The sequence below is a fragment of the Podarcis gaigeae genome (genome assembly GCF_964106915.1).
Source record: "Podarcis gaigeae genome assembly, chromosome: 5".
In the NCBI taxonomy this organism is placed as follows: domain Eukaryota; kingdom Metazoa; phylum Chordata; class Lepidosauria; order Squamata; family Lacertidae; genus Podarcis; species Podarcis gaigeae.
This window is the reverse complement of record NC_139681.1, coordinates 91,988,417-92,008,168: the sequence shown is the minus strand read 5'-3', so window position 1 is coordinate 92,008,168 and position 19,752 is coordinate 91,988,417. Positions and strand designations below refer to the sequence as shown.

The 19,752-nt window shown below is 44.4% G+C and overlaps 1 long non-coding RNA gene across 1 annotated transcript; it reads left to right on the top strand.

Moving 5' to 3' along the window:
- The first annotated feature begins 14,367 nt into the window (after positions 1-14,367).
- Positions 14,368-16,475, top strand: LOC310845163. The gene is made up of 3 exons (XR_014564531.1): positions 14,368-14,587; positions 15,736-15,856; positions 16,265-16,475. It is a non-coding gene; the product is annotated as an uncharacterized lncRNA (long non-coding RNA).
- The last annotated feature ends 3,277 nt before the right edge of the window (positions 16,476-19,752 follow it).

Genomic DNA, 19,752 nt, shown 5'->3' with positions numbered 1-19,752 from the left:
GGAGGCGTGAGGCATTTGCAGAATGCAGAGGAGAAGGATCTGTATATTGTAGAGACCCTTGGATGGGGACCAATGGCACCGTGGGAAATTCTGGAGTGTAGGCACTCTTAATCTATTCATTATTAAATTTATATCCTGCCTTTCCTCCCAAAGGAGCCCAAGACAGCAAGACAGCAGCCCGCCCATCCCACCATGTACCCCACTACTGCCACTACATATTGTTTGGCTGAACTGTATTATTAATTATTATTATTATTATTATTATTATTATTATTATTATTATTATTATTATTTGTACCCCACCCATCTGGCTGGGTTTCCCCAGCCACTCTGGGCGGCTTCCACAAAGACCAAAAATACACTAAAATGTCACACATTAAAAACTTCCCTGAACAGGGCTGCCTTCAGATGTCTTCTGAATGTCAGGTAGTTGTTTATCGCTTTGACATCTGATGGGAGGGAGTTCCACAGGGCGGGCGCCACTACTGTACTTCCTGAGACAATAATATTTTTTTTAATGCCAAGAAACAAACAAACCAGCCATATTCCTTCTCAGGCTATACAGCAAAATGATTTTTTATTATTATTTGACCCACACAGACCTGACGGCTTCAACACATTGCTTAAAATTGCTTTAATATTCAGTCTAAACCAGCCTGCTTGCTATTTGGTGACATTTTACTTGGTCATAATAGAGGATCCACCTGTGCTGGGCCCGGGGGTAACCCATGAAACACGGTCCAGGTCCAGTCCAGAATCTGAAGGTTCCACTGGGAGTCAGTCTGACAGGGCCAAGGAAGGACATGAGGCAGGAAACCAGGCAAAGACAGGTACAGGATCTCAGGCAGGATCTAGCATACAGCAATGTTGCTCCCGCAACCTGGAGCGGGGTTCGACAGCCTTTTATCTTTGTTGGGGTAGTGGCCGGTCCTGATCCCCCAGAGACTCACCTCCCTGTTTCGCCTGAAGGCAAGCACTCCTCCTGCGAGTACTCAGGTCTCTCCTTCTCTCAGACCTTAGTCTTTGCAGCTCCGGAGACGTTGGTGGGTTACTAGACCCAAGGGCCGCCTCAGCCTCCCCTGACCAAGCCAGTAGTGGAGCAGCTGTAAGTGATGGCCCAGCTGAAGGCAACAAGGTAATCCCCACATCTGGAGCCAGGGCAGGCTCAGGCCCCTGACTTGGCCCAGCTGGTGTTTGTTGCAGGGGAACCTGTGCAGACTGGGACTCTTCAGGATCAGATCCTAGACCTGGTTCAGATGATGCCTGAGGCAAAGGATCCAGTGTGGACTGAGTCTCCTCTGGTTCAGAGTCCGAGTCCGAGGCCATCACCCCCCCCCAAAATAATGGCAGCCATGCATACTACCCAATCCTTTGCTTAGCATATACAGTGTGTTCCCCTCTGAGAAAACTCATTAATTTGGCATGTGGAGGATTGACAAACTTCATCCCAAGAAATGACATCATTCGTCTTTCTGTGATCAGGGCCGTCTTTACCTGGGGGTGCAAGGGGTGCGGGTACCCGGGCGCCAAATTCTGGGGGGCGCCAAATGTATACCTACTGTATACCGGTCCCTCTTGATTGGCGGCAGTGAAAAGCAATGGATCGAAAGTCCTCGCCCACCACCGTCGCTCTGTTACTCCGTAGCGTCAAATATTCCTACGGAGTCAGGAAACAAAAGCAGTTTTTTCTGTTGCATCGTCATTACAGGTGAGCGATTCCCCCCCCCACAAAAAAGCTCAACAACTTTGGCTTCCCCCCTCCCCCCCAAAAGCTCAATAAGCTGGGCGGATCTTTGCACCCCAGCAGCACATATGCTAAAGACGGCCCTGTCTGTGATATAAGCATTCATGCTTTGTCCCTGGAGTGTTTCTGCTCCACTACACCACTGGAAGCGATGTGGTCATCCACTATGTTTCTGTTCAGAGTAGGAATGTGCCCATTTTTGTTCTCTCCATTTCCCAGTTCTCCGTATTTTGCAGCAATTTATGGTGGAGTTTTTTTAAAAAAATCCTCATGAAAACTCATCAGCATGTTAGTGTGAACTTTTCCCAATGAACGCTTTTATACACAGCTTTGACTAATGTACACATTCTTCCAAATGACTCCCCCTTTTTACAATGCATTCTTATACGCCGTTTTCACTAATATCTTCACTCTTATGCTCCCTTTCCCCCCAACATTTGCATTTTTGTAAACATTGGTTGGAGAACTGCATTGCAAAATTTGGATAGATACGGATAGCTGTGTTTTGGTTTGCATAGTGTTTTGGAATGTGCAAATTTGATAACATTCAGCTTTAAATGTGACCTGAATAGAGTTTCTCCTGCATCCCTAATGCAGAGACATGGTTCTGTTAGGCATGGAGCTCTTGCGTTGGAGGCTGGGTGACCAAGGGATCTCAGGAAGATCAAAGCTCGCCTAGATGACTTGTGTCTACTTCTGGATGCTGCAGTTTAAGGAGGATCTCAAGAAACGAATGCTTCCAGAGAAGTGTGATAATGATGACGAGGGGCCTGGAGTCAAAATCCTATGAGGAAAAGTTGAAGAAGTTGAGTATGTTTACTGTGGAGACAAGAGACAATTAAGATGCCATATGAGAGCTAACTTTGAATATCTGAAGGGCTGTCATACAGAAGATGTTTCTCCAGAGGGTAGGACCTGAACCAGCAAGTTCAAATTGCAAGGGTGTAGAGCATGGGTAGGCAAACTAAGGCCCAGGGCCTGGATTCGGCCCAATCGCCTTCTAAATCCGGCCCACAGACGGTCCAGGAATCAGCATGTTTTTACATGAGTAGAATGTGTCCTTTTATTTAAAATGCATCTCTAGGTTATTTGTGGGGCCTGCCTGGTGTTTTTACATGAATAGAATGTGTGCTTTTGTTTAAAATGCATCTCTGGGTTATTGGGGAGAGCATAGGAATTCGTTTATTCCCCCCCCCAAAATACAGTCCGGCCTCCCACAAGGACTGAGGGACAGTGGACCAGCCCCCTGCTGAAAAAGTTTGCAGACTAAACAAAACTAAACAAGAGGAAGAACTTCTTGGTGGTGTGAGCTGTGGAACAGGCAAGCTCTGACGTAGCCTCCAAGTCAAAGCTTGCATTGCTCCTGGAGGAGATCAACTGATGTGGTCAAATCCAGTTCCAACCCAAAGACCACTCCTGAAATTGGCCCACTCTGACCTGAACCAACTAGAAAGCAATGACCAATAGCTCCATATTTCCTTTTATGCTTCAGTATTGAGCTCTATTAAGTTCTTGCTGTTAGCACTGGGCTGTTAGCTTAAATTTTGTACCTTCTGGCTGTCCACAAATTGAATTCTCAGGGTAAAGGAAGAATCTTAGGCAGAAGATACAAACAGCTGCTTTTATCACTGAACTGTGTCAGCCCTTTGGAGCACGGCTGGAAGTGTTCCATCTGAAACTAATGGCACTTGAAACTGATACAGTCAAAATGCATTCTTTGACTTGCATATATTTTTAATGAGGTGCTTTCAGCTTTCAATTAGGTGGTGCCAGCAGAGGTAGCCCTTATTCAAATATCCCCCACCCCAGTACCTTGGGGTGACCTATGGTGTACATAAACTGCTGCCCAAAACTTTTAGGTTGCATATAACATGGCAGAGATTTGAATCAATGTAATTGAAAGGTTTCTCTCTAAATAGATCTGGGTTTTCCCTCTTTTCTGGCTCATTGTTTTATTTCAGCGAGAACCACAAAGCTCAACAGCATATGTGATGTCTCCTTAGATATGGTTTTGATGTGCTGTTTGATTAACTTGTTTCCTAAGAACGTAAGAAAAGTCCTGTTGGATCAGAACGTTGGCCCATTTCATTCAGCAGCCTGCCCCTGGAAGGCCCACAAACAACACCCAGGTCTCTGCTGGCATTTTCTTACCAAAGAGTACCTGCCCCAAACCTGGCTCTTAGCATCTAGGAATTCTCCTTTCTGTGAGGGATTTTTTTCCCCACTAACACAAAGCAGGTGGGAGGAGGCAGGCTGAGGGTAAGTGTGCTATTGTGTTAATTCACAAAACCTGGGTCTGAATTACCTTAAAGGCCACCTGATTCATATGTTTTTCCTTGCTCGCTGAGGTCTTCTGATGGGGCATGGTGGCCTCACATGCCCCTGAGGTTCAGCCAGTCTTTACCAGGGACCAAGGCTTTAGGAACTCCTTGCCAGTAGAAGTTTGGCAGGAGCCATCTCAGCTCGCTTTTAAAACTTGTAGATCCTGAAGCTGAGGCTCCAATTCTTTGGCCACCTCATGAGAAGAGAAGACTCCCTGGAAAAGACCCTGATGTTGGGAAAGATGGAGGGCACAAGGAGAAGGGGACGGCAGAGGACAAGATGGTTGGATAGTGTTCTCGAAGCTACCAGCATGAGTATGACCAAACTGCGGGAGGCAGTGGAAGACAGGAGTGCCTGGCATGCTCTGGTCTATGGGGTCAGGAAGAGTTGGACACGACTAAACAACAACAATTATTCAGACAGGTCTTTCAAACCTGATAGGCTTTGCCACCTAGCCTTGACTGATATGTTTGACATTTTTAATTCTTTTTACTTTATTACTGTGTTTTTGTTTGTTTGTACACCACCTTGTGATATTTTTACATGAAAGTACAGTTTATAAATGCCTAAACAAATAAAACATACTGCATTTTGATTTAATGTAATTACTGCTAACACTGAAACTATACATATAAATTAAAAAGGTAAAGGTAAAGGACCCCTGACAGTTAAGTCCAGTAGCGAACGACTCTGGGGTTGCGGCGCTCATCTCACGTTAGTGGTTGAGACAGCCACCGTTTATCCGCAGTTTTCCCGGATCATGTGGCCAGCATGACTAAGCCGCTTCTAACAAAACCAGAGCAGCGCACGGAAACACAATTTACCTTCCCGCTGGAGCGGTACCTATTTATCTACTTGCACTTTGATGTGCTTTTGAACAGCTAGGTTGGCAGGGGCTGGGACCAAGCAATGGGAGCTCACCCTGTCGCGGGGATTCGAACCACCGACCTTCTGATCGGCATGCCCAAGAGGCTCAGTGGTTTAGACCACAGCGCCAACCGCATCACACATATAAAATAGGACATGCAAATTTCATGTATACTTGTGCCCTTTTCAGTGGGGATGCATTTATGTGTCTTCCTTTTGGTGATGGTCACCTTCTTTTATAATAAGCTCAATAGCCCCTACTGACGGGCTGTGGGAGGCAAGCTGTCTTCCAGAAAACTTGCCTGCCATGACTCATCTCCTTACTGATTAACCTTTTCTAAGCTTGTGGGGAAGCTTAAGGTTCCTTCGAACATTGTTTGAAAATGTCTGTCTTTGATATACCCATCCTTCAAGCTGATGAAGTTGCATTGGAAGTGAAGCTTCAGAATTTGCCTGCATTGTAACACATGATTGACGTTTATTGCCACAGAAGATGCATTTTTAAAAAGTTGTTGGTGGTTGTTTTTTAAATAAAATGTTGCTGAGATTGGGAAAGGTAAAACTGCTGCTTAGACTTTAATTTGGCTCTCAGGTTTACTGCCTCTCTCTCAATGCCAAAATATATTATATTTCAGCGTTCTAGTGTTGACTACCAACCTATTTAAATATTCACCAGGAGCCCATTGCCAAGATAGATTAATTCATGGCATCGTGTCCTAGGCAAGCTGTCAAATTGTCAGAATTATTTGAATTGTCAGTGCCCTTTGTGACAATGTCCTACGGGAAGAAGCAAAGACTCCCTTGCAGTTGGATACATCTCCAGGAATATATTTGCCCCTTGTTTCTTTAGCATCCCCAACCCCTGACTCAAAAGAAAACTGAATGTGTTAAGTGATGCCACAAAAAGGTCAAAGCATACTGTACTCAGAGTTGAAGCCTATTTACAAACATCCCTACAAGTAGAGGGGTTGATGGATACTTAAAATCCGTGGGACCATGGCACAAGTTTGCATAAAACCAGCCTTCTGAGCAGATTAAGACAGTGAGGCTGAGCTCTCACCTGCACTGCGCTCTGCAGTCTTATGTTAAGTCAGCAGGCAAAGAGACTGTTCTTAGCTATTGCCCCACCGATCAATTTGAAAAAATGAGTTTGAAGGGATGCATTCCCCACTCCCTTTTAGTGTTATTCCTAAAGGCGGCATGCTCAGATTTCTAGCATTTGTAGAAATGAATTGTAAACAGGCGAGTTGGTGACTGGGGAAACATGAGGCCACCTTTGGAAGGTAGGTTATATTTCAACATAGGCTCGCACTTTCAGTAAACAAACAGTAGCATTTTGCATCCCACTTTTGCATTCATCTTAAGCAGACTTCTCAATGAAAGATCATTACCCCCTTCCTTCCTTCCTTCCTTCCTTCCTTCCTTCCTTCCTTCCTTCCTTTCTTTCTTTCTTTCTTTCTTTCTTTCTTTCTTTCTTTCTTTCTTTCTCCTTCCCACTTCTCTCTCTCCCCCCCCACCAACCTCACAATGCATATGGCAGCAAAGTCCCACATTGAATGTACTGACATGTAGAAAGGACTCTATGAACTGAAAACGTTGATACCCCCCAACATTTTTCCAATGAAGCTAGGGGCGTCCTAAGGAAAAGCGGGACATTCCAGGATCAAATCAGAAACCAGGACGGCTTCTGTAAATATGGGACTCTCCCTGGAAAATATGGACATTTGGAGGGTCTGGACTTTATATGTACCTTTGTCATCCATGAAAATCATTTTTTAAAAAGAAAGAAAAACCACAAACCTTAGGAGTGCAAAGACACCATTTGAACTTCGTACAAATGAAGTTCCTTGCCACCTCCTCACATTTCTCCCATTAGAGTTAATTGCTTAACATCTTCAGGTGATTAGCACCTCCTCAAGGGGGTTATATGAAAGAGACCATGGAGACATGAGTGGGATGGATCTCTTAGGGAAGCAGGATAGCTAGAGATGGTTAAAGGTAAAGGTAAAGGTACCCCTGCCCGTACGGGCCAGTCTTGACAGACTCTGGGGTTGTGCGCCCATCTCACTCAAGAGGCCAGGGGCCAGCGCTGTCCGGAGACACTTCCGGGTCACGTGGCCAGCGTGACATCGCTGCTCTGGCGAGCCAGAGCCGCACACGGAAACGCCGTTTACCTTCCCGCTAAAAAGCGGTCCCTATTTATCTACTTGCACCCGGAGGTGCTTTCGAACTGCTAGGTTGGCAGGCGCTGGGACCGAGCAGCAGGAGCGCACCCCGCCGCAGGGATTCGAACCGCCAACCTTTCGATCGGCAAGTCCTAGGCGCTGAGGCTTTAACCCACAGCACCACCTGCGACCTGGTTAGGCCAGGTCAAACGCTGAGTCTTGAATCATTTCCTGGGGTATCAGGTGGTGGTTGACTTGCCCACATCTCCAGAGGCATTCTATGTTGCTGTGTTGAAAGCAACCATCTTACTTGGTACTGGAGCTTGAGGTGAAAAGAAGTTTAGCAATAAAATAAAATCAGAATTTACCTGTCAGGGACCAGGAGTCGGATGTCTCTTCAGCGGGCGATGGAGGTGAGGGCTCCACATCTAAGGGGAAAAGGGCACTATCCTCTGGCTCACAGGTCTCTGCTTGCAATGTTCTCTGTTTAATGATGATCAGGCCAGAGAAGTTGAACATAAATAGTTTTATTAAATAACTATGTACATCTTGCCTTTTCTCCCTCGGCTACCGTACTTTCTCCTCTGCTTCCCACCCTTGCCCCTTGCTTCGGCCTAACCTCTTGAACTAACTCATCCCCTCCCACACTTTGAAGCCAAAATCTAGGATGGCATCTTTCCAGATGCCATTTCCACCCCACGGCCCCCACCCCCAACGTTTTCTTTGGGTACGGTGTGCAAAACGTGTGTTTTGTGGCACCGCATGAGATTACGCCCCCGAAAAAGTGCTTTTGCCATGGGGAAATTGCACAAGAACCCAGCGACAAAAATGGCTGCCATTTTCTCACAGAAAAGGGATGTCCTGGAAAAAACCTTGCAGTATATGCTGTGTGAGATGCCCCTAAAGGTATAGACTGCTGCAGAAGACCTGAGGATTCTTCTCAGCAAAATTCAAGAAAAAACACCATAAAGCCTTAAAAAATATTTTTGTGTCATGCACCGTTAACGAAATACACCTGTTTGTGTATTAAATTTGCTTACTAATTAAATATATTAAATCTATTTTTAAAATTATATTCTATTAAGTTTCAATATTTTTAACACATTCTGTACAATCAAAACATATAAATGCATTAAATCTCTTAATTGTGCATTTAATAATATATATTAAATATATCAATTATGTATATGAAATAATAGCAAATACGGTATATAGCCAACACTTTACGATATGGAAATTCAGTTCAGTGTGTGGCCCGCAGGTTCTGTGGTGAAGTACTCTTGCAGCCCACTTGGCATGAAAAACATTGGACTTCCCTGTAACATCTTATAGCTCAGGTGATGTTAACCATCAACCTGCACCTGCTGCTATTACTATGTAAGGTCTCAGTTTCCGCTTGCTTCTTGCTAGAGGAGCTTCAGATGTCTGTGTTTCCTACAGGACAGCCCTAACCTCACCTGGTCCACTGCCTCAGTTGAGGCTTGCCACAGAACAGCACATTAGCCCCATTCAGAATTTCATCCTTCTGACTTTTGACTATGAAATCCTGAATTTGAAATTCAAGTTGGCTGGGGATGGTGGGAGTTATTGTGTGGAACATCTGGAGAACGCCAGGCTGACTGCCTTAGACCAGGCTCCCTCAACCTCGGCCCTCCAGATGTTTTGAGGCTACAACTCCCATCATCCCTGACCACTGGTCCTGCTAGCTAGGGATCATGGGAGTTGTAGGCCAAAAACATCTGGAGGGCCAAGGCTGAGGAAGCCTGACTTAGACCTTCTCTTACACTTGGTTTTTAGTATGGTTATTTTGCACTGGTTTTAGGACTGTTTGTTCTGTTCGAAATGCAATGAAATAACCAGTTTTATTGGGTTTTACAGCAGTGTTATGATTGATTTGTTGATACAGTGGTACCTCAGGTTAAGTACTTAATTCGTTCCGGAGGTCCGTACTTAACCTGAAACTGTTCTTAACCTGAAGCACCACTTTAGCTAGCGGGGCCTCCTGGTGCCGCTGCGCTGCCGGAGCATGATTTCTGTTCTCATCCTGAAGCAAAGTTCTTAACCTGAAGCACTATTTCTGGGTTAGCGGAGTCTGAAGCGTATGTAACCTGAAGCATATGTAACCTGAGGTACCACTGTACTGTATATATTGTTGTAAAGTGCTTTGGGAAATATGCACTGGAAAGCAGTTATATAAATTGCTTAATTTTTATTTATTTTTAAGAATGTGAAATTTTGTCCCAAAAGATCAGTGTCTTTGACTTGCTGGCATCTCTTTGTTGTTCTGCATTTGGCAGGGAATCTCATGAACTGTCACTTGTCAGATACTGTCAAATATTGAAATCAACTGTCTACCACAGCTTCCAGACTGTTGCTATATTTTGGGGTGGGATTTGATCACATACCAGCAAATTCAGGTTGTGTGCAATTGAAGTTGCTTTGACACTCTTGTACAACAAACACACACACACACACAGAGAGAGAGAGAGAGAGAGGGAGGGAGAGAGAGATACTTCCCTTGGCCCAACATCATCTAACCTCCCTGCAGACAAATCAGAATGAATGCTGAATAAATAGCTGTCATCATCTAAGCTCCCTGCAAACTTTGTGCAAGCGAATAAGGGTGAATGCTTAATAAGCAGGTTGTCTGGAAGTGACCTAAATTACTGGTTTATTTTCTTCCTTACCAAGGGGATGGGTAAAGATATAGCTGGGGAATGAAGCAAGGAAGGAAAAAAATACAGAAATGCAGTGAAAACCCTCTGGCTGCATGAATCTCTGCCCTGTTTATGTCAGAAGCTGCACCAAATTAAGGCTATAATCATTCATTCCTGTTATATTGCCCCAGTTTCATCATCTGGTATTTTCTTCTTAGATAACCCTACTAAACCTAGCAGGTTAACCCTGTTTTGCATTAAAACTCTGTCTCTTTGTGATAATTTCCATCACTATAAGGCTCTCTAGCAACAAAATCTAAACCTGAACAATGTTATTGACCATCCTAAAGAAAGCATTTTATTTATTTGTTTCACTTATACTTCACTTTTCCTCTAAGAAACTCAGACCATGAGGCAATCTCCAAGTAAGTTGTTCTCAGAGTAAACCCATTGATTTTAGTGGTTCTACTCTGAATATGGCTAACATTGAATCTCACCTAAGGTGGTCTCTGCTCCAAGTGGATTATAGAGCCAGATCTATGCACATGTTTAAAGAAGATGAGCACATTTTGGGGATGGGATTCACAGGTCAGCAGAGGCAATTTAGGCCACTCACTTTTAAAGAACTGGGGCTTGGATAAGGGCTAGCAAGCTAAATGGACCAGTGGCCTGTTTTAAGTTGTGGGTGAACATATCAGACGACACAGCGATTCTTCAAACAATTCTTCTTTATTCAGAGGCCAGAACAGAACTGGATTGAAGGGCTCAATCAGCCTGCTTATATAGAGCTCCAGTACCACGTTACTGTAACAACTTTCTAAAACTATCCAATCACTGAACATCACTTTTGATCCTTCATTTGCATAACTATCTACAGTATCCCCCTGCTGGCCCAGGGTGAGAACTTCAGTACATAACAGCCTGGCTCCAATATTCGGGCCTGGCAACCCTGGCAGTGATTTTTTAAATTATAAAAGCTATTGCCTTCCTATGTCCCTCACCCTTCTTCGCTCAGGACCCTTGTTATTCTAACAACAACTATTTAAAATGGTTGTTTTTGCGATCGCTATTAGCACTTCAGACTTGCAGGTCTTGAGTCCTTGTATTTGTTTCTGAACCGGTTACTGGTTTGGAAGCTGAATCAGGATTCAGATCTTGGATTGTTCCTCTTTTGTGATGGAATAACGCTGCCCACGAAAGCCCACTTTGCTGAGTTCCTGAGGTGGTCTGCATCTCTCCCTCCTGGAACTAGATTGCTTCTGCAACGCCTGAAATAGCAAACTTGCATTTGTCAGCAATGGCAAGAAGCTAGGGCACTTGGAGATCAGATCTCTTTGCTAAGGAGGAACGATTTTTGAACAGGCACTTTTCTCATCTGGGAGAAGCATCCTCCCTTCTTCTTCCCGCCGCCCTCCCAGATCGCAATTCTCCCCTGCCCTGTTTTGCATCTCAAGTGCCATAATGCAGAAGAATGCATCTGAAAGTGACAAGGGAGCCTGTATGCTGGAAGGCAGCCTTCTACGCAAGGAATATATTATAAATGGCCTGCAGTGACTCTAAATGGATTACGGAGCCCACTTCCAAAGCGCCGAGCTGTCCCGCAAGCTGCTCTTGCGCTATTGCATATGATGTTACTTTTATGGATTACACTGTGTAATTGCTCATCTGATTGAATTACTTTTATCAAAGCACTCTGTGCCGAACAATGCGGCGAGGTCAGGGGAGGCTAAAAATAGATTGGGAGAGCAGAGAGTTAATTAGATTCTATGAATGTGAGAAGAAGGGAGTCAATCCTACAGCCTTTAAGGCAGGGGTAGGCAACCTAAGGCCCGGGGGCTGGATGCGGACCAATCGCCTTCTCAACCCGGCCCGTGGATGGTCCAGGAATCAGCATGTTTTTACATGAGTAGAATGTGTCCTTTTATTTAAAATGCATCTCTGGGTTATTTGTGGGGCATAGGAATTCGTTCATATTTTTTTTTTCAAAATATAGTCTGGCCCACCACATGGTCTGAGGGACAGTGGACTGGCCCACAGCTGAAAAAGGTTGCTGACCCCTGAATTAAGGGGAAGGCCATGGCTCAGTGGCAGAGAAGAAGACCCTAGGTTCAATCCCTGCCATTTCCAGTTAAAAAGGGACCCCTGACCATTAGGTCCAGTCGTGGCCGACTCTGGGGTTGCGGTGCTCATCTCGCTTTATTGGCCGAGGGAGCCAGCGTACAGCTTCCGGGTCAGGTGGCTTGTATGACTAAGCCACTTCTGGCAAACCAGAGCAGCACACAGAAACGCAGTTTACCTTCCCGCCGGAGCAGTACCTATTTATCTACTTGCACTTTGACGTGCTTTTGAACTGCTAGGTTGTCAGGAGCAGGGACTGAGCAACGGGAGCTCACCCCTTCGTGGGGATTCGAATTGCCGACCTTCTGATCGCCAAGTCCTAGGCTCTGTGGTTTAACCCACAGCGCCACCCGCGTCATTTCCAGTTAGGGTTGGGAAAAACATCTGCCTGAAACCCTGGAGAGTTACTATATTGAACTATCACTGTAAGCTATACTGAGCTGGATGAATCAATCAATCAATCAATGGTCCATCTCAGAAGAAGGCAGCTTCCTATATTCCTTTGTTAGTACAGTGGTACCTCGGGTTACATATGCTTCAGGTTACAGACGCTTCAGGTTACAGACTCCACTAACCCAGAAATAGTACCGCAGGTTAAGAACTTTGCTTCAGGATGAGAACAGAAATCGTGCAGCAGCAGCGCAGCGGCAGCGGGAGGCCCCATTAGCTAAAGTGGTGCTTCAGGTTAAGAACAGTTTCAGGTTAAGTACAGACCTCCGGAATGAATTAAGTACTTAATCCGAGGTACTACTGAACTTCATGAAGATGCCACAGAAATAGCCACAGAGCAGATGGAAGCCTATACTCTGAATGATGTGGTGGTTACAATACGGTTGTCACCTCATGAAAGAAATGCTAGTCTGTTCATCAATTTTGCTTTAATCAAATTCATTTTCCACGCACATGCAAATGTCTCAACCTACAGCTTTGAAGGGAAACCGAATCTTTCTTTTAAATGGTTAAAGTTGTTGGATATTCTCTCTGTGTGTGAGAGAATCATTTGTTTCAGAAACAGAGGAAAACAGAGAAGAAGTTCAAGAAGCAGCAGAAGTCTGAGATTGTTTTGTCTATGCAAGGACCTTTTCTGTGGGAACTGTTCTTTGGAGATGGTCAGTGTGACAGGAAGTACTGATAACAATGTGATAACTTGTGAGTCTCTTGCTTGTGCCTTGCGGTGAGAGAAGCAGAGTCTTGGACTCTAAGCAATGCTTTGACCACGGCAGTGGTGAATGTCAGCATATATTTGCTACCAATATGCTTTTATGCCTGTCAAGTCAGCTTCCATGCCTGACTGAATCGTTATGGCATCCACGAGTGTTTATTGCCTACTATGTGTACCTTCAACCCTGAAGACACTCCCAAGGAAGGAGCTGTGTTGAGATGTAACTCTGCAGAGTATGGTTACAGATAGGTAGCCGTGTTGGTCTGCCATAGTCAAAACAAAAAAAATTCCTTCCAGTAGCACCTTAAAGACCAACTAAGTTAGTTCAGGTATCTGAAGAAGTGTGCATGCACACGAAAGCTCATACCAAGAACTAACTTAGTTGGTCTTTAAGGTGCTACTGGAAGGAATCTTTTTTGTTCTGCTGAGTATGGATACTGGCACACACAAACAGCGAAAGTGATGCTGGACCCAATCCTTCTAAATCATCCATCAGAGGTTGATGGATTGATCCAGTACAAGTTTGTGGCAGCGGATGCCATCTTAGAAGAGCCCGTTCTTCCTGTGTGAGAGAATGAAGGCGAGGCAGCAGGTGGGGATGCCTCTTCTAAAATGGTGGCTGTCACCTGCAGTTTCTAGAAGTGCTTTTATGAGAAGCAAATTAGTGGTGGTTTCTTTCTTCTTTCTTTTACAAACCAGGTTGCCCTATATAGTGGTACCTCGGGTTAAGAACTTAATTCGTTCCGGAGATCCATTCTTAACCTGAAACTGTTCTTAACCTGAGGTACCACTTTAGCCAATGGGGTCTCCCGCTGCCGCCGCGCTGCTGCCGCACAATTTCTGTTCTCAGCCTGAAGCAAAGTTCTGAACCCAAAGTACTATTTCTGGGTTAGTGGAGTCTGTAACCTGAAGCATCTGTAACCTGAAGCATCTGTAACCCGAGGTACCACTGTATGTGCATTCCTTTTCTGTGCTGTTAAATTTAAATACCTCGTGTTACGTTTGCTTCATGTTTAAGCTTTTCAGGTTACGAACGCAGCAAACCCAGAAGTGTTTACTTCTGGATTCGCCGAGCGTGCAGAAGTGCTCTATCGCGCTTCACGCTACTGCGCTACTGCGCTTCATGCATGCGCAGTAGCGGCATTCTACTTACGGACTTTTAAGGGTGTGGACGGCACCCTGAAACGGATCGCATTCATAAGTAGAGGCACCACATAAACAGAACCAGGAGATGGAAATGGAAATGCGCACAATCCTAATTGTCATCATTACGTAATTCTCATTAATATAATTGCATTTATATAATTGCTTTGATTTTTCTGTTGTTAGAGATTATGCTATGGAGTAGCATTTGTGTTCTGAGTTGCAAACCACCCTGTGATCTTTTGACAAAGGAGTTCTGAGCCAATTCTGATGCGGTTGTGGCATCTCTCCAGCTGTCAGCACAATAAGGATGGTGTCAGCCTTTGCACTGAGCGTCCTTTGCCACTTTGGTTCATGACCTGAGTGTTACTTAAACTTGAGAAGTGAAGCTATTACCAGGCTCTGTAAGGTAAGCCAAGGAGACAGTGTGCATTACCCCCTAATATTTAATGAAGTCTCAGTCCGTTTACATCCCACACCTGCTATGTTCTTCTTTGTTGGTTTAACCATTATGGCCTCCATGTCGGCAGGTACCCCATAGCCCCTCATTAGGCACATACATTTCCACACCTCCTCTGCTGACTCGTATTGGTCCTCCCCACCCACTTATCTCCTGATAAGCCACTGTATCAGCCTGCCTGTTCATTACTATCAACAGACGAGGCTCTCTCTGCTCTGAGTGAGGTGTGCAGTGTGAGGGACCTATAGAAGAGTCTTTTCAGTGTTGGCTCCGCAGCTGTGGAACAATCTCCCCACTGACATGGACCTTGTTTCTGTAGTGTATTTGTTTTGGCACCATGTGAATATTGCAGATATTAAAGTGCAGCTGGAAGAAATAAGACGAATTAAAACTGACTCCTCTTGGAATAAAAATGGTCCAGACCCATAAATATGATTCAAAAGCTTTACTAACACAACTGGTTCCAAAAACAGATACAAAAAGAAATCATGATACATCCACCTAGTTATATAATGTCATGTGCATGTCCAGCACAGTTTCATCTTCTTACAAATTTGAAGTAACTCCTAGCAGACCTAAAATTAGAGGCCTGTCTCTCCCCACAGCCTCCATTAACCTGGAGCTATTTTGTCTCCAGGAGAGACCTCATTATCACATCCTTTGTTCTCTGTGGCTTCCAGAGGAAAAAAGACAACTCCCTTCAAAATGGTGATTTGAAACTGAATAACCCTCTCACATGATCTAAAGTTAAACACCATGTGAGAGAGCAGAGAACATCAACAGTTAATTATCAACCAGTCAGGTGCCCAGAGAGCTCTTGTTAGTTTTAGTATAGCTCAATTGAATTTACCATGGCAAACCTTCAGCAACACTTACTCAAACACACACAGGGTTATTTGCCATTTCATTGTCAATTAAACAATTATACTTAACAGTGAAGACACACCTCTCTCACCAATCTTTTAGCAGTGGAAAGGTGTGATGGGTGAAGTCAGTTTAAGTATGACGCTGCTACTTTAATAGTTCTGAAAGTATTTTATGTGACTGTGTTCTAACAATTGTATTATGCATTGTGTTTTGTTGCATTTACTTTACAGTGCTTTGCGGCTCCTGTTGTGAAAAGCAATATAAAATATCAGAATAAATTAATGTTGTACTTTCCACCTCCCACAAATATCTACAATTCACTGTCATAACACATCAGTTGAAGTCATTTGGGTCAGTTTTCCATATGAAGATCACCACCATCCTTCTTGGACTTATTAAATTACAGTAATCATTACTGTTTTTGAATTGGCATAGGCAAATTTTATGCAAATCTCTGCCAACTTTTTTTCCGCTGACCTGTTAAGTGGGCACCCTGTATGCAATCATACCCATGTCTACCCAGAAGTAAGATAGAGTAGATCAGGTCTTGCTCCCCTGGTACTGGTCCATGCAGCTGGAATAACACTGCAATGAAATGCTCTGATGCCAATTTTTTAAAAAATGTATGCTTTGAAAAAAAAGTTCACTAGTAAGATATATCTTTTCTTCTATTTCTTAGGCATATAATCAACTCCCTCTCTATTTAGAGCATCCAGTTATAAAATGCTCTTGTTTTAGTATTTTAGATGTCTTTCCCAGAGGTTCTGTTTTATTGACGCAACTTTCAGCCATAGAACAGGGCCTTGGATCCAGAGGAGCTTGTGTGCATGTCAGGGACTGATCAGAGGAGACCACATCCCCAGCCTAACCCTTCTGGAGAAGAAGAAGACGACAGTTCAGAATTACAACAGGGGTTTGAGGGAGGTCACAGCTCAGAGGCAGAAGAGGGAAAAGCTGGGAAATAATGGAAGAAGAGGGATCACTAGGAGTGCGACAGCCGACAGACACAGTATCTTTGGAAAGCATTCCGGACCCCCCCTCCCAGAACCCGGACAGCCTTGAATGTACAGTGGTACCTCAGGTTAAGTACTTAATTTGTTCTGGAAGTCCGTTCTTAACCTGAAACTGTTCTTAACCTGAAGCACCACTTTAGCTAATGGGGCCTCCTGCTGCGGCGCCGCCGAAGCACAATTTCTGTTCTCATCCTGAAGCAGAGTTCTTAACCTGAGGTACTATTTTTGGGTTGGCGGAGTCTGTAACCTGAAGCATATGTAACCCGAGGTACCACTGTAGTAGAGCATAGAGCTCAGAAGCCGAGGGCCCTCATAGTGTCACCCATAGGGAAGATGATGACAAATGACAAATGAAGCAGTGGGAGAAAAGGGGGCTGGAGAGTCACCCAGGACAACGCTGTTATCCCAAGTCTCTCTCTGTAAATATTGAATGAAAAGCAGATGGAAATAACTTTTCCTTGTATTGTACGTTCCCGGCACCCGGCCGTGGGAGTTGCTTACTGTCGCCTGACAATGCATGTGCAAAGTGCTGTTGGCCACATGAGGTCGTGTTCCAGAGGGCCTTGAATCTTTGGGGGAAGACTTTCCATGGGGCTGCCACTAGAAGTTAAAATCTGAAAAGCTTCCATATACAGTGGTACCTCGGGTTACATACGCTTCAGGTTACATTCGCTTCAGGGTACAGACTGTTAGCCCAGAAATAGTGCTTCAGGTTAAGAACTTTACTTCAGGATGAGAACAGAAATTGGGCTCTGGCGGTGCGGCAGCACCAGGAGGCCTCATTAGCTAAAGTGGTGCTTCAGGTTAAGAACAGTTTCAGGTTAAGTACGGACCTCCGGAACGATTTAAGTACTTAACCCGAGGTACCACTGTACCAGCAGAAGTAACCTTGCGTTTTTCTGGAACTAAATCAGCATTTCCAGTTCTGAGATTTTAAAAAACAACAGCTATGAAGCAGCGACATACATGCTACCTTTGGGAAGAGCTGACCTACATCAGAGGGAGATCTTGCATCTGAGCCGTAAAGCTGCTAAGCCGCATTCTGTTCTAAGATGCACATTTAATAGTCTTGGCAGTGACCTTGCCGCAGGACAATGGCTAGTTCCAATATTTTCTCACTGCCATCCACAAAAAGTACCACTGCCTTTGCTTAGTTTGCTTTTGTTAAGGCAAACTGTAAATCTCCACTAGGCTGCCAGCAAATAGGACACTTTCCCCCTGCATATAGTGTCATTGTGCAAATTGTTCAGTGCCAAGTCGGTTTGCTTATTTATTGTTAAATTTATATCCCACCCTTTCTCAAAAGACCACAGGGTGGTTTGCAACAAAGAACGCAAATGCCACTATATAGCATCATATCTATATAACATGGAAACCATGCACTGGAGAAGATGAAATTCCCATATAAAGTAACAAGCTTTCTGCTGTGGAAAGGCTATGTAAGTAAAGTGGTTTGTATATATATCCCTTTCAAGGTTGAAACAGTGATACGTTTGTGTCATCTCCTTCGTACAGTGCTTTTTCCGGTGTATGAGCTGACTCCTCAAGAACTTTGTTCTGGGCACAATCCAATCATTGGTCAGATCATTACAGTGACTTCAACCTCCAAATCCAGTCCTCAGCCGAATGGGCACAGTGTTCCTGTCGAAAACTAGATTGCTTGCCTTTCTTAAAAAAAAAAATAATAATTAAATTTTGTTTAATTCAAGAAATTGTTTATTGTTAAAATAGTTCATCATTAATACACATATATTATAGATATACAAACATACATTTCATACAATCCTTAAAAGTGTTCAAACATACTTACACTCAATCCCACAAATAATTCCTTTTTCCATCACCATCCACCAACCCTCACCCCACCTTTGTGTTAGACTTCCAATCTACTCAATTGCAATTCTTTCCACTTCTATTACTTTCTTTCACACATCTTTAGCCAAATTTCACACTTCTTTTTCTATTACACATTTTTATCCATCTTATTCAGTATTTCAGTGTTTATTCTGCTCTGGTCAGACCTCACCTGGAGTACTGTGTCCAGTTCTGGGCACCACAGTTCAAGAAGGACACGGACAAACTGGAACGTGTCCAGAGGAGGGCAACCAAAACGGTCAAAGGCCTGGAAACGATGCCTTATGAGGAACGGCTAAGGGAGCTGGGCATGTTTAGCCTGGAGAAGAGGAGGTTAAGGGGTGATATGATAGCCATGTTCAAATATATAAAAGGATGTCACATAGAGGAGGGAGAAAGGTTGTTTTCTGCTGCTCCAGAGAAGCGGACACGGAGCAATGGATCCAAACTACAAGAAAGAAGATTCCACCTAAACATTAGGAAGAACTTCCTGACAGTAAGAGCTGTTTGACAGTGGAATTTGCTGCCAAGGAGTGTGGTGGAGTCTCCTTCTTTGGAGGTCTTTAAGCAGAGGCTTGACAACCATATGTCAGGAGTGCTCTGATGGTGTTTCCTGCTTGGCAGGGTGTTGGACTCGATGGCCCTTGTGGTCTCTTCCAACTCTATGATTCTAGGATTCTATGATTCTATGAAACGGAACTTGTTTATTCTAGATTGCTTGACTTTCAAGGAAACCAAAGTGTAAATGGGATGTGCCCTCTTTTGAGACCCCTAAGCGAAATTCACTGGCCAAATTAAAAACTGAAGGTCAGGCCAGCATGGCCCTCATTTGGGCCCACAAGGCTGTTCCACCCCCACCCCCAAACCCCCTACCCACCCAGCTGCATCATACTTGACATCATATTGGCTACAAAGGAGCAAGTGGGAGCTTAAAGTGAGCCCCAAGTTGTTCCGATCAGCGAACCCCACTGAGACTGGCTGCACTAAGGAGTTCCCCATGGGAAACTCCCTGTTGCAGCTGAAAGAGTTGCCTGTTAATGCTCGTCTGCTGATTGGTGCTGTCACCAAGCCTTCCTTTGTCCATTTACAGGTATGGTTGGAATCCAAACTGCACCTGCAAATGGACTTCAAGATAGCTCATTGTGACTCTCAGTTGGCAAAAACATCTGGAGGGCCGTGGTTGAGGAAGCCTGGGCTAGAGATCCCATCCAACTCTAAAACTCTTAAGATGACAAGCACTGCACATGCTGGGATATACAAAGCAGGGAAGTGTAGCAGCGCTTTCAGACTCCCAAGGGCTCTTGCGGTGTTAAGGATTGTGTGTGTGTGTTTGTTGTGCATTTCATGTACAGTGGTACCTCGGGTTACAGACGCTTCAGG